The sequence below is a fragment of the Salvelinus sp. IW2-2015 genome, linkage group LG4q.1:29 (assembly GCF_002910315.2).
Source record: "Salvelinus sp. IW2-2015 linkage group LG4q.1:29, ASM291031v2, whole genome shotgun sequence".
In the NCBI taxonomy this organism is placed as follows: domain Eukaryota; kingdom Metazoa; phylum Chordata; class Actinopteri; order Salmoniformes; family Salmonidae; genus Salvelinus; species Salvelinus sp. IW2-2015.
Window position 1 is genome coordinate 52,491,625 of NC_036842.1, and position 17,023 is coordinate 52,508,647.

General features: G+C 43.4%; 1 pseudogene; it reads left to right on the plus strand.

The window, feature by feature from the left end:
* Window positions 1-17,023, plus strand: part of LOC111960950 (harmonin-like) — a 50,376-nt pseudogene that overhangs the window by 22,412 nt on the left and 10,941 nt on the right.

Consider the following 17,023-nt stretch of genomic DNA (forward strand, 5'->3'; position numbering starts at 1 on the left):
GAGCTGCAGAGGTAGGAGTAGGAACAGTAGACTGACGCAGAGGTAGGAGTAATGATCAGTAATGGCGCAGGAGGTAGGAGTAATGATCAGTAGATGGCGCAGAAGGTGGGAGGAATGATCAGTAGACTGGTGCAGGAGGTAGGAGTAATGTCAGTAGACTGGCGCAGGAAGGTGGAGTAATGAATAAGTAGACTGGTGCAGGAGGTAGGAGTAATGATCAGTAGACTGGCGTAGGAGGTAGGAGTAATGAACAGTAGACTGGCGCAGGAGGTAGGGTAATGATCAGTAGACTGGCGCAGGAGGTAGGAGTAATGATTCAGTAGACTGGTGCAGGTGGTAGGAGTAATAAAGTAGACTGGGAGAGGTAGGAGTAATGATCAGTAGACTGGCGCAGGAGGTAGGAGTAATGATCAGTAGACTGGTGCAGAGGTAGGAGTAATGAACAGTAGACTGGCGCAGGAGGTAGGGGTAATGATCAGTAGCCTGGCGCAGGAGGTAGGAGTAATGATCAGTAGACTGGCGTAGAAGTAGAGAGTAATGATAAGTAGACTGGTGCCAGTGATAGGAGTAATAAAGTAGACTGGCGCAGGAGGTAGGAGTAATGATCAGTAGACTGGCGAGGAGGTAGGAGTAATGATCAGTAGACTGGTGAAGGAGGTAGGAGTATAGTAGAGTGCGAGGAGTGGAGTAATGATCAGTAGACTGGCGCAGGAGGTAGGAGTAATGATCAGTAGATTGTGCACAGGAGGTAGGAGTAATGATCAGTAGACTGGCGCAGGAGTAGGAGTATATGATCAGTAGACTGGGCAGGAGGTAGGAGTTCTGTGGAACGTGATTCTGTATGAGTGAGGAAATAACATAAAATTGAGAAAAGAGTGACTTTCATCTTCTGAGTTGACTTCCCATCAGCACCTTTTCAATAGGGTGTGTCTTCTTTATTCATTTATATTTGGTGTATGACTAAGCCCTAACCCAGCCTTGAGTTATACAGATGTTGTCCTATCGGAGTCAGGCGAGTCTGAGTGTGCGTTTGCGCGTGCCGTGCCCAGGTGTCAGAGACAGAGCGGGAGGATCTGGAGGAGTCAGAGAAGGTGCAGCACTGGGTGAAGTCTCTGTCGACACGCCTGGAACAGATTTCCTGTGTGGAGAAGAGTCCCAGAGGGTACATTAGAACCCCTTCTCTATCTGCGTATCAGCTAGGAACACGGTGGTCCTATCACATCTGATATTTTTATGTGTAGTAACTTTTCTTCAATCATTACATGTTTTTTCCCTTCCGTTGCTAATTAATAGATTTGTCGTAGGCCACAAAGATCTGTGCTGTGTGTACCATGATGCTCTGTGGTTGTGCGTGTCTGAGAGGCTGGGCTTGTCCTTCAGATGTCCCCTCCTCGGTCTCCTGCCTCTGGTCCCATGGTGAGGCGTTTCCCCGGGGGTCTCCAGCTGGCACAACTGACCTTGATGATTTGAACTTGGATGAGGTGACAGAGCCTGAGGGGGCCCCTGAAGAGACTGCCCCCACCCAGCCTTCTTCCTCCCAGCCCCCCCCCCCTACCTCTCCTCCACCCTTCTCCGGAGGTAGGAGTAATGATCAGTAGACTGGTGCAGGAGGTAGGAGTAATGATCAGTAGACTGGCGCAGGAGGTAGGAGTAATGATCAGTAGACTGGCGCAGGAGGTAGGAGTAATGATCAGTAGATTGGCACAGGAGGTAGGAGTAATGATCAGTAGACTGGCGCAGGAGGTAGGAGTAATGATCAGTAGACTGGCGCAGGAGGTAGGAGTTCTGTGGAACGTGATTCTGTATGAGTGAGGAAATAACATAAAATGAGAAAAGAGTGACTTTCATCTTCTGAGTTGACTTCCCATCAGCACCTTTTCAATAGGGTGTGTCTTCTTTATTCATTTATACTTTGGTGTATGACTAAGCCCTAACCCAGCCTTGAGTTATACAGTATGTTGTTCTATACGGGAGTCAGGGACCCAGTCTTGAGTGTTGCGTTGCGCTGTGCCGTGCCCCAGGTGTCAGAGACAGAGCGGGAGGATCTGGAGGAGTCAGAGAAGGTGCAGCACTGGGTGGAACGTCTCTGTCAGACACGCCTGGAACAGATTTCCTGTGTGGAGAACGAGTCCCCAGAGGTACATCTAGAACCCCTTCTCTATCTGCGTATCAGCTAGGAACACCGGTGGTCCTATCACATCTGATATTTTTATGTGTAGTAACTTTTCTTCAATCATTACATGTWTTTTCCCTTCCGTTGCTAATTAATAGATTTGTCGTAGGCCACAAAGATCTGTGACTGTGTGTACCATGATAGCTCTGTGGTTGTGCGTGTCTGAGAGGCTGGGCTTGTCCTTCAGATGTCCCCTCCTCGGTCTCCTGCCTCTGGTCCCATGGTGAGGCGTTTCCCCGGGGGTCTCCAGCTGGCCACCACTGACCTTGATGATTTGAACTTGGATGAGGTGGACCAGAGCCTGAGGGGGCCCCTGAAGAGACTGGCCCCCACCCAGCCTTCTTCCTCCCAGCCCCCGCCCCCCCTCGGGGGTCTCCAGCTGGCCACCACTGACCTTGATGATTTGAACTTGGATGAGGTGGACCAGAGCCTGAGGGGGCCCCTGAAGAGACTGGCCCCCACCCAGCCTTCTTCCTCCCAGCCCCCGCCCCCCCTACCTCTCCCTCCACCCTCTCCCAGACTCAACCCCACCATCCCCAACTTCTCTCCTGCCTCACCACGACCATCGCCCCAACGCCTCCCCCCTTCTCCCCCCTCCACCCGCAAGCCCCCTCCCTCTGCTTCTACCGCGGCCTCCAGAGGACGCCAGCCCCCTCCTCCTCCTCCTCCTCCACCACCCCCACCTCCACCTCCACCCCCACCTCCCCCTCCACCTCCTTTTTCTAAGTACCCTCCTACCTCCATCTCCTCTCACTACCCTCCTACCCCAATCTCTAACTTTCCTCCCTCCTCCTCACACTATCCCCCTACCTTCCAGTCCTACAGGCCCCCGTCCTCTCCCCGTCCCTCCCCTCAGCTTCCCCCTCCTCCTGCCCCACCTTCTCCGCCCCCACCCTCCCAGCATCCTGAGGAGCAGCTGGGGGGAGGGTCCCATGGAGGGTACCACCACCACCCCACCAGTCCCCCAGAGACAAGGAGCGAGTGGGAAGGGGGCGGGTACATGCCGAGGGGCGGTTACTACTCGTCCAACGCCAGTGAAATGTCCTACCCCTCCAGCCCTAAGGTAGCCTCCCTGGTGTGACTATGGCTTGGTCTGAAAACAACCCCTAGCCCGTCTCCCTTGCCCTTCCCCCAAAAACGTTTAAGCAGAGCTGATAGGAGCGGACAGGTGTGAGCAACTACTTTTGATGGCTCCCACTAAACCATCCAATTGGTTTAGGGAAGAGATGCTGTTACGTTCCTGCTAACATCTTGTTCCTTCAGATCTCAGAACATCAAGGGGGCAGGGGAATGTTTAAGGACGGTACTCTGCATGATCTGTGCTGGGAAGATGCGTGGTTATTTAATTCATGAAAGGGAGAGGAAACGCATCACTGAGTCGCAATGACTGAATGTTGTGAAGAACAATGTCAATTTCCTCTCCGATTAAATGCAATCATGGATGCAGTTGTTGGTTTTTATTCGGTCTGTTTGCGGTGGCTCTGATTTTGTATTGTGTTATCGTATTTGACAGCAGTGGGTGTAGAATTGCATGGCGTGACGTGGTGGGTAAGATTGTCTATAGGCGAGAGAGGTTGCGAGTCATGACTGAAAAGCTCCTCTTCAAGTGCATGATATCTCCTTTCCTACATGTGTGTTCCATTTGAAACCACCACTGTGTGTGTGTGTTTGACATTACTATTCCAGTAGCGTTCTGTAATGATGATTCAGGGATAAGTACATGATACTACTGTGTTTTCCTGGTTCAGGTGATGAGAAACACTTCCCATATCAGTGGCATCTCCAATTTRAGCAATTCCCTGGTAAGTCTGCTCCCTCCCGTCATTCGATCTTTGAGAGTGGTCAGTGAAGCCTGCCTAGATCGCTCCTGTAGTGGAGGAAGTTCTTCTGTGATGTCAGCAAATGTTTAGACAAGCTGGAGAGCTGTTGACTTTAAAGCCATGCCACGTTCTTCATAGTTCTGGAACATTCCCAGGGCTCTGATCTTATGGGGTTAAACATATATAATATATACTACAGTTCAAAAGTTTGGAGTCACTTAGACATGTCCTTGTTTTTGAAAGAAAAGCACCAAAAAATTTCTATTAAAATAACATCAAATTGATGAGAAATACTGTGTCGACATTGTTAATGTTGTAAATGACTATTGTAGCTGGAAACTGCAGATTTTTTATGGAATATCTACATAGGCGTACAGAGGCCATTTTGAGCCTGTAATCGAACCCACAAATGCTGATGTACCAGATACTCAACTAGTCTAAAGAAGGCCAGTTTTATTGCTTCTTTAATCAGGACAACAGTTTTCAGCTATACTAACATAATTGCAAAAGGGTTTTCTAAAGATCAATTAGCCTTTTAAAATTATATACTTGGATTAGCTAACACAATGTGCCATTGGAACACAGGAGTGCTGGTTGCTGATAATGGGCCTCTGTACGCCTATGTAGATATTCCATAAAAAATCTGCAGTTTCCAGCTACAATAGTCATTTACAACATTAACAATGTCTACACTGTATTTCTGATCAATTTGATGTTATTTTAATGGACAAAAACAAGGACATTTCTAGTGACACCAAACTTTTGAACGGTAGTGTATATAGGGTTAAATCACAGGGTTAAAGCTCTGATGTCACTGGTTTTATAATGAGCGGTTTGCTCTGGGATTTAGCAGTAGAATCCCTATGTGTTCTTTTCAATAATGCCCATGGTGCTCTGCTCACTGAAGCCCGCTGTAACCCCATTGTTTGCTGTCCTTTCTGCCGCTGCTCGGATGTTCCTAATAGCAAATCGCTCCTAGCCCGCCCAACCAGAGGCGTCAGATGGCCCCTGTCATGTCTAAACCAGTCATGCTGTCCCAGAATCAGTCCCATCGACCTACCCTACACGCTGAGGGCCTGGTAAGAAACACAGACTCAGCACTGTCCGCCAACTCCTCCTCTCTCCCTCTCCCTAAACACCCTCAACCCCTCTGCGCATGCTTGCTGTGTTCTCCTGTCACTCTCCTTAGCCGGGGTGCTACGTTTGTTCACGCTGTTTCTCTGCTGCACCAGACAAGGCTGGTTAGTGTACCGATGCTAACTTCCTTATCAGGAGGAGACCCTGTCATTACTCTGCTCCCAACTGGTCATTTACCATGTGTCATCACTATCCAGAAAAACCAAGGGAGGATCAGGCCTGGCTTTTATATATCATCCAATTCTGTTGTCAAAGATGAATCCACAAACTGAGAGAGCGTGATAGTCTTTTGCAGTTTAGCTGCAGAACGTCTTAGTAGCTGAGTGAAATGATACAGCATCAGAACATGACTCGCATTCCAATAGTGAGAGGAGTGAGAGTGTATTGTTTCTTTGCCTGTATGAATTTCGGAATACATTGATGTTCCCGATAGGTTGTCTGAGTCTTTGCGATGCTATTCATCTGAAGGGGACAGATCCACGGGGGGGAAAAGCCCTTAAGTTCACAGACAGAAGTTACAAAGGCGGCACCTAATTATTTTGGATTGTTTCAAAAATATCTCTCTATATACATCTTTGTATGTTTATTGGATAGAGAGAGAGCTATAGGTGAATGGTAGGAGAGAGATTGCTGAAAGAGCGGTGGGATGGATTCGAAGCAGCAGCGGCTTAGATCACCAGACAACCCCAAGCTGTTATCCAGAATGACTTATGAGTCAGAGTCACAGAAACGGTGGAGAAACTCTGCTGCAGKTTGATGCTGAGACCCTCTCAAGCCCTACTGTCCGTCTGTAAGACTGACGCTCTATCTGCTGCAATTTAGACCACACAGGATGCCTATCTCAGCCCGTCTCAGCCCTATCTCAGGCCACCACCCGTGGATATAGCCTACAGTTACAGTTTAGGTGCAGTCAGTTTCAGGCTCTGACGTTTGGTGACTGCTGTGTTAGCACTCAAGGATGTTGCATAAAGTTGACTTCCGTTTTTCAATTGTTTTATTCTTTTCACTGCATCAAACGTTTCGGCTTTGCGGCCTTCTTCAGTCTGTAGGTAATATTTTTCATTCAAAACAGCATTTATAGGACACAGCAATTTAAACTCTGTCCTTATCAAGAACACTGTCCATATCATATTTTGCATATMATTTATGAGTTAGGCTCACATATTTATGAACGACCYAGCCTGATGCCCTTTGTGGTAAGCTATCTCGTACATGTATATAATGTATCCAAATGAGCGGACGGTTCACGTCTCATACCCMCAATTGCTCTTTGTGCCTGCTCCTGTACACTATAATTCTGAATTTCTTTGTGATTGTATGTGGGTAGACCAGAGAACCTGATTGGCAGATGAGTGGCAACATTGATTAGAAGCACCTGTTGCTCACCAGTTGCTCACCTGTGTTCCCTGTAAATGCTGTTTTGAATGAAAAAGATTACTACCTACACACTGAAGAAGGCTACAAAGCTGAAAYGTCTGTGTACGCTATTGCTGATGCAAATAAAATAATAAACCAAATCGAAAAATGATATCAGCCTTATGCCACATCTTTTTGAGTGCAGACCCATCACATCTTTTTGCTTATATGAGTTTACAGGTTTTACACACCAACCAAAGTTCTGGGAGAGCACGATGGTCCCCTTTTGATTGGCTGCTGTGTTAGCCCTAGAAGATCCAAAGCAGTTAGCTACAGTCTAGTTAGGATGCAAATGAGATAATGTGGTACCAACATGAAGGATTATTTCTCTACCACTTGTAAGGTGAAGTTGATCCCAGGTGAAGGTTTTGCTGATGTTGACAGAGAGACAGACTTTAAAAAAAAAAATTTTTTTTTAATTAACCTTTATTTAACTAGGAAAGTCAGTTAAGAACAAATTCTTATTTACAATGATGGCCTACTCCGGCCAAACCCGGACAACGCTGGGCCAATTGTGCGCCACCCTCCCAATCACAGCCAGAAATGGTACAGTCTGGATTTGAATCAGGTACTATAGTGATGCCTCTTGCACTGAGATGCAGTGCCTTAGACCACTGCGCCACTCGGGAGCCTAGACAGAGGGAGCACAGACAGAGGGAGACAGAGAGAGACTCTGAAAGAAAGAGGAAGCGACTCATAAAGAGAGAAACAGAGAGAGACTTTTTGTATTTCTTTAATAAGCCATCCTCACTATATTGAAACACCACAGTACCCCCAGTGAGTCCCCCGGCCATACCATCAAACCACTTCTCAACCACATTTCACAGTACAATACACATTCCATATCATATTACAAATGTATATTTAACCCGCCCTCTCCAGCAGTACAGTCCTCCTAAGTCCCCGCATATCTTGAAATACCCCCAGATAGTTGACCATCTAGTATTTATAATCAATCTGTCATGACTTTATTTTCWTTAAGCTGATGACTGTTATTTATTTAATCCACTAACTATGTTTAATTGTTACCCGACTAAATTGATCATGTGACAACTAACTAATTAGGAGTTTGGGGCACCACGGAAGAGATTGTTTAAAGAGTTACCATCTCCCGAATTAAACTCTATAAGATATATATATTACATCGATAAACAGTCATCTTATTAATCATTACCTCTTATCATTATGAACAGTCATAACCTCATGCATCTACAAAAACACCAGCTGTACTCATGATTCAGTACTACACAAATTAGTTGAATAATTTATTTACAAGCTAACTAAATAATAACAGGATAAGATACACACTTAATACATGAGACAAAGGTCCCTAGTGGACTTCTACAATATGGGGGCTTTTTACACAACGACACGGAGCGGGAGAGAGAGAAAGAGAAATAGACACTACAGAACTATTCTCACATTAATCATATAGTTTGCACAGAAACCACTGCCCGTTTGGAATAAGAAATCATGAATGTATTTACGTGTGAGTGCCTTTGTTCGGTCGGAACCAGCCCTCCTTAGGAAGGTTGCTGTATGGCTCTGATTGTCTGAAAGGGGTCTCCACTTTCCCGTCTTCTACTATTGTTCACTCTGGAAGRTAGCTAGCCAGCCGTGTCACGGTTCCCATTGGTGATGAGCGTAGTAGGATAGTCTCACTTAGATTCGCTTTTCTAGATATTTGACTCAAGACAGCTAATCAACTGTCTCAGTGATTGTCTGGGAGGTGAGCTTCTCGCCTACACCTTGTGTTGATTATTCAGCATTTGGACCATGATGGACATGAGCTGCAGCTCGCTCGAGTTTATTTCTTCACCTCGTGTTGATTTTCAAAGTTACAACCTTTTCAAACATGTAGCTACCGCCTCACATTTCCTGGTCTGATGTTAATCTCTGTTGGCAAACCTTTTATGTCCTCTGGCCGAAGGGGACAGTTCCGTCCATCTGACACTCTCTCTGACCTTATCGGGGCGTGGCTACCTACTTATGCACAGTTTATAGGAGATAGATTCTCTTATACCTCTTAAAATCACATTCATATCTTAACAACAATACTTTCTTAATATGTCATATTATATGCACAACGTATTGGATGGAAACTTGACAGATAAAGGGGATATACTTTCTAAGTTACAGTATTACGTCCATACAGTTTTTAATTACATTTTATTTGTCACATACACATAGTTAGCAGATGTTAATGCGAGTGTAGCGAAATGCTTGTGCTTCTAGTTCCGACAGTGCAGTAATATCTAACAAGTAATCTAACAATTCCCCAACAACTACCTAATACACACAAATCTAAAGGGTTGAATGAGAATATGTACATGTAAGTAAATGGATGAGCGATTGCCGAGCGGCATAAGCAAGGTGCAATAGATGGTATAAAATACAGTATATACATGTGATATGAGGATGGAAGATATGTAAACATTATTAAAGTGGCATTATTTAGAGTGAATTGTATAAAGTGACTAATGATCCATTTATTAAAGTGGTCAGTGATTGGGTCTCAATGTAGGCAGCAGCCTCTCTGAGTTAGTGATTGCTCTTTAGCAGTCTGATGGCCTTGAGATAGAARCTGTTTTTCAGTCTCTCGGTCCCAGCTTTGATGCACCTGTACTGACCTCGCCTTTTGGATGATAGTGGTGTGAACAGGCAGTGGCTCGGGTGGTTGATGTCCTTGATGATCTTTTTGGCCTTCCTGTGACATTGGGTGCTGTAGTGTCATGGAGGCAGGTAGTGCCCCCGGTGATGCGTTGTGCAGACTGCACCACCCTCTGGAAGAGCTTGCGGTTGAGGGCGGTGCAGTTGCCGTACCAGGCTGTGATAGAGCCCGACAGGATGCTCTCGATTGTGCATCTGTAAAAGTTTGTCAGGTTCTTGTTGACAAGCCCAATTTCTAATGACATCACAAAATGAAAACCAATATGCATTCGTTTTCTATAGCTCCCCACTGATCATTCCCCATATTCTTATGTTAGAATTATTGTTCCAGTATTCACTTTTGACGTGCTAGAGTCTCGGGAAAACTTCTGTGAAACAAAGAACATTCCTTGGGTTAAATACTGGAGTGGGAGAGAAAGTCTCCTTCTCCTGTAATTTATGACAGGGTGTGAACTGTCAAACCCCCAGCAGCCCCCCCCCCCCCCCGTGGGAGAGAGAGGCCTTGTTATTGTCATCCATTGCCAAGCTGATCTGACCCATTCAGATCTCACAGGACAGGCATGACACACCCAAAGCATGAGGAGCGAAGGCATGGGGGGGGGGTGAAGCGAGGTGTCGTAGTGTCAATCTAATGACTACTGTCTGGTTCCTGTGTTACAGCCCCCGGAGATGCTGAAACGGATGGTGACGTATAACAACTCGTTTAGGTCCAACAACAAGAGACAAGTAATCCATACCCATCACCACCTTCTCCCCTGAYTGTGCTCTCCTCTGCTCTGAGTGGTTCTTAGTAGTTTAGTGGTTGTTTTCCCCTCTTTGTAATCTAAATCAATCCACCTTTCTTCCTCAGAGTGACGTGTGGAGTGACTGCCTCCTTTATTTCCCTGGTTCCCAATCTGTCCTTTCTGTTGGACACAGTAGTTCCTTGTACACATTCGATAGTTCAACTAAATTGACTGTGGARGTTATGTACATGCATTGGGCCTTCTTTTGTCTCAAGGTAGATATGCAGATGGTGTGGATGCTGAKTAGTGTAGATATGTGGTTGTACGTCTTCCTTTTAGTGTTCAGGTTGCCCTGAACTGAACTGACAGTGCGTTGTCCCGCTGTCAATGGCATATTAGTGTTTGATACAAACTGAGACCACAAGCAACTTCCTGTGCAATGGGAAGAAGGACCTCCATGTTTTTACTCGACCCTACATATCATGCTTATTGTTATTAAAAACCTTGAGTTAACATTCCTTGCCTTAAAATAAACTCTGTGGGAATCTCAATCGGCACCCTGCTATTCCACATATTCTGCACTATAACTGGTGGAAAGTAGTGCACTATATAGGGGATAGGATGCTATTTGAGATACAAACTCGTACCGCAGATAGCCTTTTGTTCTGTTGATGCTTTTCTAAACACCTACATGATGCTATTAAAAAGGCATCAATGTCATTACAATAAATTGGCTTCTCATTCAGCCAGATTTAATTAACGTTCATTCTGACTCCCTCAGACTGATGTCTCCAGCCATGACGGACGCTTTTCAATTAAATTGGCATTTGTTTCAAACTGGAGACGTCTGCTTTTTTGAAATGGAAAGTGCAGTGTGATTGCCTTGCTAACTGAGCTGTTGCTGCAGTGATGGAGACATGATACATGTGTCCTCTTTCTCCTGAATGGAGATTGAGGAGCTGTAGCCCTCAGATTTTGAAGGCCACAAATGACGGTGTTTGTGTGCGTGTATATCAATAAGGCCTGTCCTAGAGGAGAAGGAAGAGCCTTTAGATGTCACACTAGCAGACAGAGATGCACTGAACATTTTTATTTATCCTTTATTTAACTAGGCAAGTCATTTAAGAACAAATTCWTATTTACAACGACAGCCTAGGAACAGTGGGTTAACTGCCTTGTTCAAGGGTGGAGCAACAGATTTTTACCTTGTCAGCTCGGGGATTCGATCTAGCAACCTTTCRGTTATTGGCACAACGCTCTAACYACTAGTCTACCTGCCACCCCATGCCTGTTCTGTTTTTCATTCAGAATTGTTATCTCCTTTTACAACGTTTTGAAGTGAAAATAAGAAATGCTGTCGCTATCTCGCTTTACAAAACAAGGTTCTTGAACAGTGGAGCAAACAGAAAAACTGATTTTTGKAAACTCTTGGTAGGACAATGGAAGTTTACTTTTAAAAAATCTATATTTTATAGTTGCAACCAATGTGTTGAAACACTGAAATGTGTTGGTGTTAACAATAACATCTAGATTTTTTAAGCAACATTTTTATTTAGTGAGTTGCTAAATAAACTGAGTGTACAAACATTAGGAACAAGTGCTCTTTCCATGACACACTGACCAGGTGAATCCAGGTGAATAGGTATGATCCCTTACTGATGTCACTTGTTAAATCCACTTCAATAAGTGTAGATGAAGGGGAGTAGACAGGTTAAATAATTATTTTTAGCCTTGAGACAATTGGTATGGTCCCTCCCATCGTGGCTGCTTCCAGTCTTTTCTCCTCAGGGACTGGATCCCCCCCAGTCTCCTGGTTGGATTGAGTGAATCACCTTCTCCTGTTATTCACCTGTTGGACACAAAATCTTGGACATACGGGTTTGGTTAACAAACAGTCCTCTTATGTGTTCTGCTAGTATATCTTCAACTTCTATGTCTACCTATTCTGGTTCCTAACTCTGGCCTTCTATTTGTTCTACCTGATTAGCTAAACTGTCATCCATTACTTAAAGAAATAGATCCTAGTAAACCAACTCTAGTGATAATATCTTGACCTAATATTTTAGCTACCATAATCGTGTCCGCCAAGTAAGTTGGGAACGCTTCTACCCATTTGCTATATTTATCTATTATAAAAAATATAAAAATATTTTAATTAGTTCGTTATCCTATAGGCCACAAAGTGTCCTAACCTATCCCCCCTGTTGATACATGGCTCTGCCCATGTACTGTATCAATTTGCCGCATATCTAAACAATGACAGGTAAGATTAGTAAATTATCCTTATGTCGGACATTATCTTGTAGGATCGCCCCTTTCATTTTCCACATGTCCAATTCTCCCTGGGCCGTTCGTTCATGGCTATCCTGTAACAATTATCTGTCAAGTATCTTATCTTCTTTGGTTTTAAATGCCTATGTGCTTGTCTGTGTAAATAGTAACCTTTCTCTCCTTTCTTATTTCACAGGCACTAGTCAATGCTACTATTTTCGGCCTGTTGTGCAGAATAATTTCTAGGCAATGGTTCAGTGTCTAACACTTTAGTCCCTGAAACCAACTAGGCTTTCATTCCCCTTTTATTTTCACTCAGTAACTGTTATCTACCCATTCTGTGTCACTCCTATCTTCTCTCCTCATGCTACTCCCTCCCCAACCATCAAGGTCTCAGCAGTGCGGGGAGGGCTTCTCCGTCTGCCCTTCCTACTATCTGTCTGTCGCTCTTTCKCATAACAGTCAGTATCAAATATGGGTTGTTTCCAAATATTTACTAAATGTCTCACTGTCTCCCTGTCTGAACTCATGGATTTTAGAAAAATCACCTGTCTATGGTGGCAATCTCTAAGGTTATTACATATTTTGATTAAGGCTATCTCGATGCTCTCAATAATCCTGAATCATCCTAGATGTCATATATCCCTGTCCTGTTGGCTTCGATTAGGTTCTAAATACTTAACATAAGTCTACCATAAATCCAAGGCTATGCCATTTATTTCTTCTCCTTGGTTCAAATTACAAATATGTCAAAGAACTATAAACTCTATCATAAAAATCAATTACCTTAAAATCAGTATCACAAATGACCTTAAATTCATTATCCAAATGGCCCTCCCATGAGGCTGATCAGACCACAAAGGAAAGCCATRATAGAGGTCAAAAGTCATACCACCCTTTTAGAGTCGTGTTTCATACTATATTATACAAATTAAAGAAAAACCATCAAACATTTTCTACATGTTGTATCCCAGATTCCCAGAACATTCCCTTTATCAAAATAATTCACGTGTTTAATTAAAACTCAGAAAATAAACTTCTAATATTCCATATGTGTGTGTACCCCTTTAAGATATCGTCTCATCACCTGAACCAGGACTCCAAGATATCGTCTCTAGGAAACATGGAAATCTCCTCAAACCCAAAGGATAAAAACAAACGAACAAACGAAACATTTCCAGGCCTTTTCAATTTGGTAGGAACATGAATAAAGATTACCGACCTTTGTCTCATAGACTGGGAAAAGCAATGTTGGTTGGATCCCGTTACCGTCTCTGCCGACCTAAGATATGTATATACCGGCCTGTTATGGAACTCCAATGTCAGGGGACAGGTCTTTAATTTACGGGTCAATGACCCGCCCGTGCACAGTATTTCGGTGTGGTACCTTCGGACGGCAGGGACAGGTATTGGGATCCGGCTCGAAGGACCAAATTGTCATGAGAATTATGTTCTCGATGTTCATAAACTGAACTTCAATTAACTACTCAGTCTGTAACCCAGGATTTGTAAGATACTGGTTGAATGAAACAGACAGAGGCCCCAGCTATGATAGTCAAAATGTTTATTCACGGGCGCGCTGGTTAGTTGTACAAAAGCATTCATTTTATAATAGCCCCTTACACACATACATTTGCACACAAACAGTAGGTATCCTACGCACATACTGTCCTGCTACCCAGCCGACAAAGATTAGGGGAGTCCGTGAGAATCACTCCCCGTCCTCCCTCAAGATAGGGAGACCCTGGGAAGTACTCTCAGTGGCCCCCCCAGCCAAGGTCGGCACCGAATCTTGCTCAGACAGTCTGTTTTTAAGATACTATAATAGACATTGTTACAGTTATATTGTTTTACCCTAATTCTGACTAAAACTACACACATAATTTATTATCATTTTATGATTCTAATGTATTTCATTGATGATTCTAATCAATTACATACAATTATATAGTTTCAGGGTGGAATATTTTAATMATTCATTTAAACATACAAATTCCATCCACAGACATGGATTGTGTGTGTGCCATTTAGAGGGTGAATGGGCAAGACAAAATATTTCAGTGCCTTTGAATGGAGTATGGTAGTAGGCAGGGTTGGGTAGGTTACTTTCCAAATGTAATCCGTTACAGTTACTAGTTACCTGTCCAAAATTGTAATCAGTAACGTAACTTTTGGATTACCCAAACACATTAACGTAATCTGATTACATTCAGTTACTTTTAGATTACTTTCCCCTTAAGAGGCATTAGAAGAAGACAATGTATGTTACCAATTGAACAACATCTATTGCAGAATAAATCAATGTTAAAGTTTACATACCTGGCCATATATGGATGTTAAATTGTACTGTATGGGTTGGTTATATGTAGGCTTCTTCTAACCCATCGCTTTCTACTACATATAATAATACGATTAAATTATATCTTTACATTAAAAACCAGTCATTCCAATAAATGTTATACCCCTTGATCTTCAAGAATACTATTTGGAAATATGGAAGTATAGATTAGCCAAATAGTTTTACCTGAGCACTAAGGACTTATTAGCCAGCCCCACTCGGGTTGTTTATGATTTTGTTGTCATGGAGGACTGATTGGGCTCATTTGATTTGAGTTGAAAAATAAAGGCTGCGCTCATGGAATGGTACGCTTTGATCACTACTGAAAAGTGCTATTTACATGTGAAAAATGAATGACATATGCTGCCTTTGCTATACTGTAGGACTATTGTTTACCTTTTTGTTGGTGACACTTTGATATCTTGATAATATGCAGCTGTTTAAAGGGCAAATCCACAGATGAAACTAACAAACCGTCGGCCCCGCCTCTGTTTTGGCAAAAAGCCTGGATGCAAGGAYTGACCATCCATGATATCAAAATTATTATTTTAACCATGTTATGAGGTCATACAGTGTTTGTTTACATTTACAATGTTTACAAACATTTAGAGAWAAACGTGCTTATATTTTGGGTTCTCATGGAGTGTAACAATTTAACTAAGTTCATGAGGCATTTATAAGTTATATTATTCAAGAAAGTTTACATACACCTTAGCCAAATAYATTTAAACTCCGTTTTTCACAATTCCAGACATTTAATCCTCGTAAAAATTCCCTGTCTTAGGTCAGTTAGGATCACCACTTTATTTTAAGAATGTGAAATGTCAGAATAATAGKAGAGAGAATGATTTATTTCAGATTTTATTTATTTCATCACATTCCCAGTGGGTCAGAAGTTTACATACACTCGATTAGTATTTGGTAGCATTGCCTTTAAATTGTTTAACCTGGGTCAAATGTTTCGGTAGCCTTCCACAAGCTTCCCACAATAAGTTGTGTGAATTCTGGCCCATTTCTCCTGACAGAGCTGGTGTAACTGAGTCAGGTTTGTAGGCCTCCTTGCTCGCACACGCTTTTTCAGTTCTCCCCACAAATTTTCTATAGGATTTAGGTCAGGGCTTTGTGATGGCCACTCCAATACCTTGACTTTGTTGTCCTAAACCATTTTGCCACAACTTTGGAAGTATGCCTGTCTCTTATACACATCTAGATGTGTATAAGAGACAGCTCCAGTCCCTCATGCAGCAAAGCACTCCCACAACATGATGCTGCCACTCCCGTGCTTCATGGTTGGGATGGTGTTCTTCGGCTTGCAAGCCTCCCCCGTTTTCCTCCAAACAGAACGCAGGTCATTATGGCCAAACAGTTCYATTTTTGTTTCATCAGACCAGAGGACATTTCTCCAAAAAGTACGATCTTTGTCCCCATGTGCAGTTGCAAACCGTAGTCGGGCTTTTTTATGGCGGTTTTGGAGCAGTGGCTTCTTCCTTGCTGAGCGGCCTTTCAGATTGTCGATATACGACTCGTTTTACTGTGGATATAGATACTTTTGTACGTGTTTCCTCCAGCGTCTTCACAAGGTCCTTTGCTGTTGTTCTGGGATTGATTTGCACTTTTCGCACCAAAGTACGTTCATCTCTAGGAGACAGAATGCATCTCCTTCCTGAGCGGTATGACGGCTGCGTGGTCCCATGGTGTTTATACTTGTGTACTATTGTTTGTACAGATGAACGTGGTACCTTCAGGCATTTGGAAATTGCTCCCAAGGATGAACCAGACTTGTCAAGGTCTACAAAAAACAAATTCTGAGGTCTTGGCTCATTTCTTTTGATTTTCCCATGATGTCAAGCAAAGAGGCACTGAGTTTGAAGGCCTATTCCTGCTCTTTTCCAGCGATCCATCAAACCCATTTGGTGTGTCATCATAGTGGTCTCTGACTTGTGGTCAGACTCGCTCAGGTGGAACAAATTTAAACTTCCGTCTTTTTTCAATGTTGATTTGAATGTCATTGAGAAAACAGAGGAGTGTCAAATATTTTTCTAAAGTATCTGTAATCTGATTACAATATTTTAACGGATTACAGTTACCGTTTTTTGGTAACCCCTTACATGTAACGGATTACGTTACTCCCCAACCCTGTATGCGCACCAGTTTGAGTGTGTCAAGAACTGTAACGCTGCTGGATTTTTCACGCTCAACAGTTTCCTGTGTGTATCAAGAATGGTCCACCACCCAAACGACATCCAGCCAACTTGACACAACTGTGGGAAACATCGGAGTCAACATGGGCCAGCATCCCTGTGGAACACTTTCGACACCTTGTAGAGTCCATGCCACGACGAATTGAGGCTTTTCTKGGGGAAAGGGGGGGGTTCAACTTAATATTAGGAAGATGTTCCTAATGTTTTGTACACTCCGTGTGTATAGTTAGCCTTCTCTCTGTCATCACTTTATTTTTCAAAGCTGGAAAGAC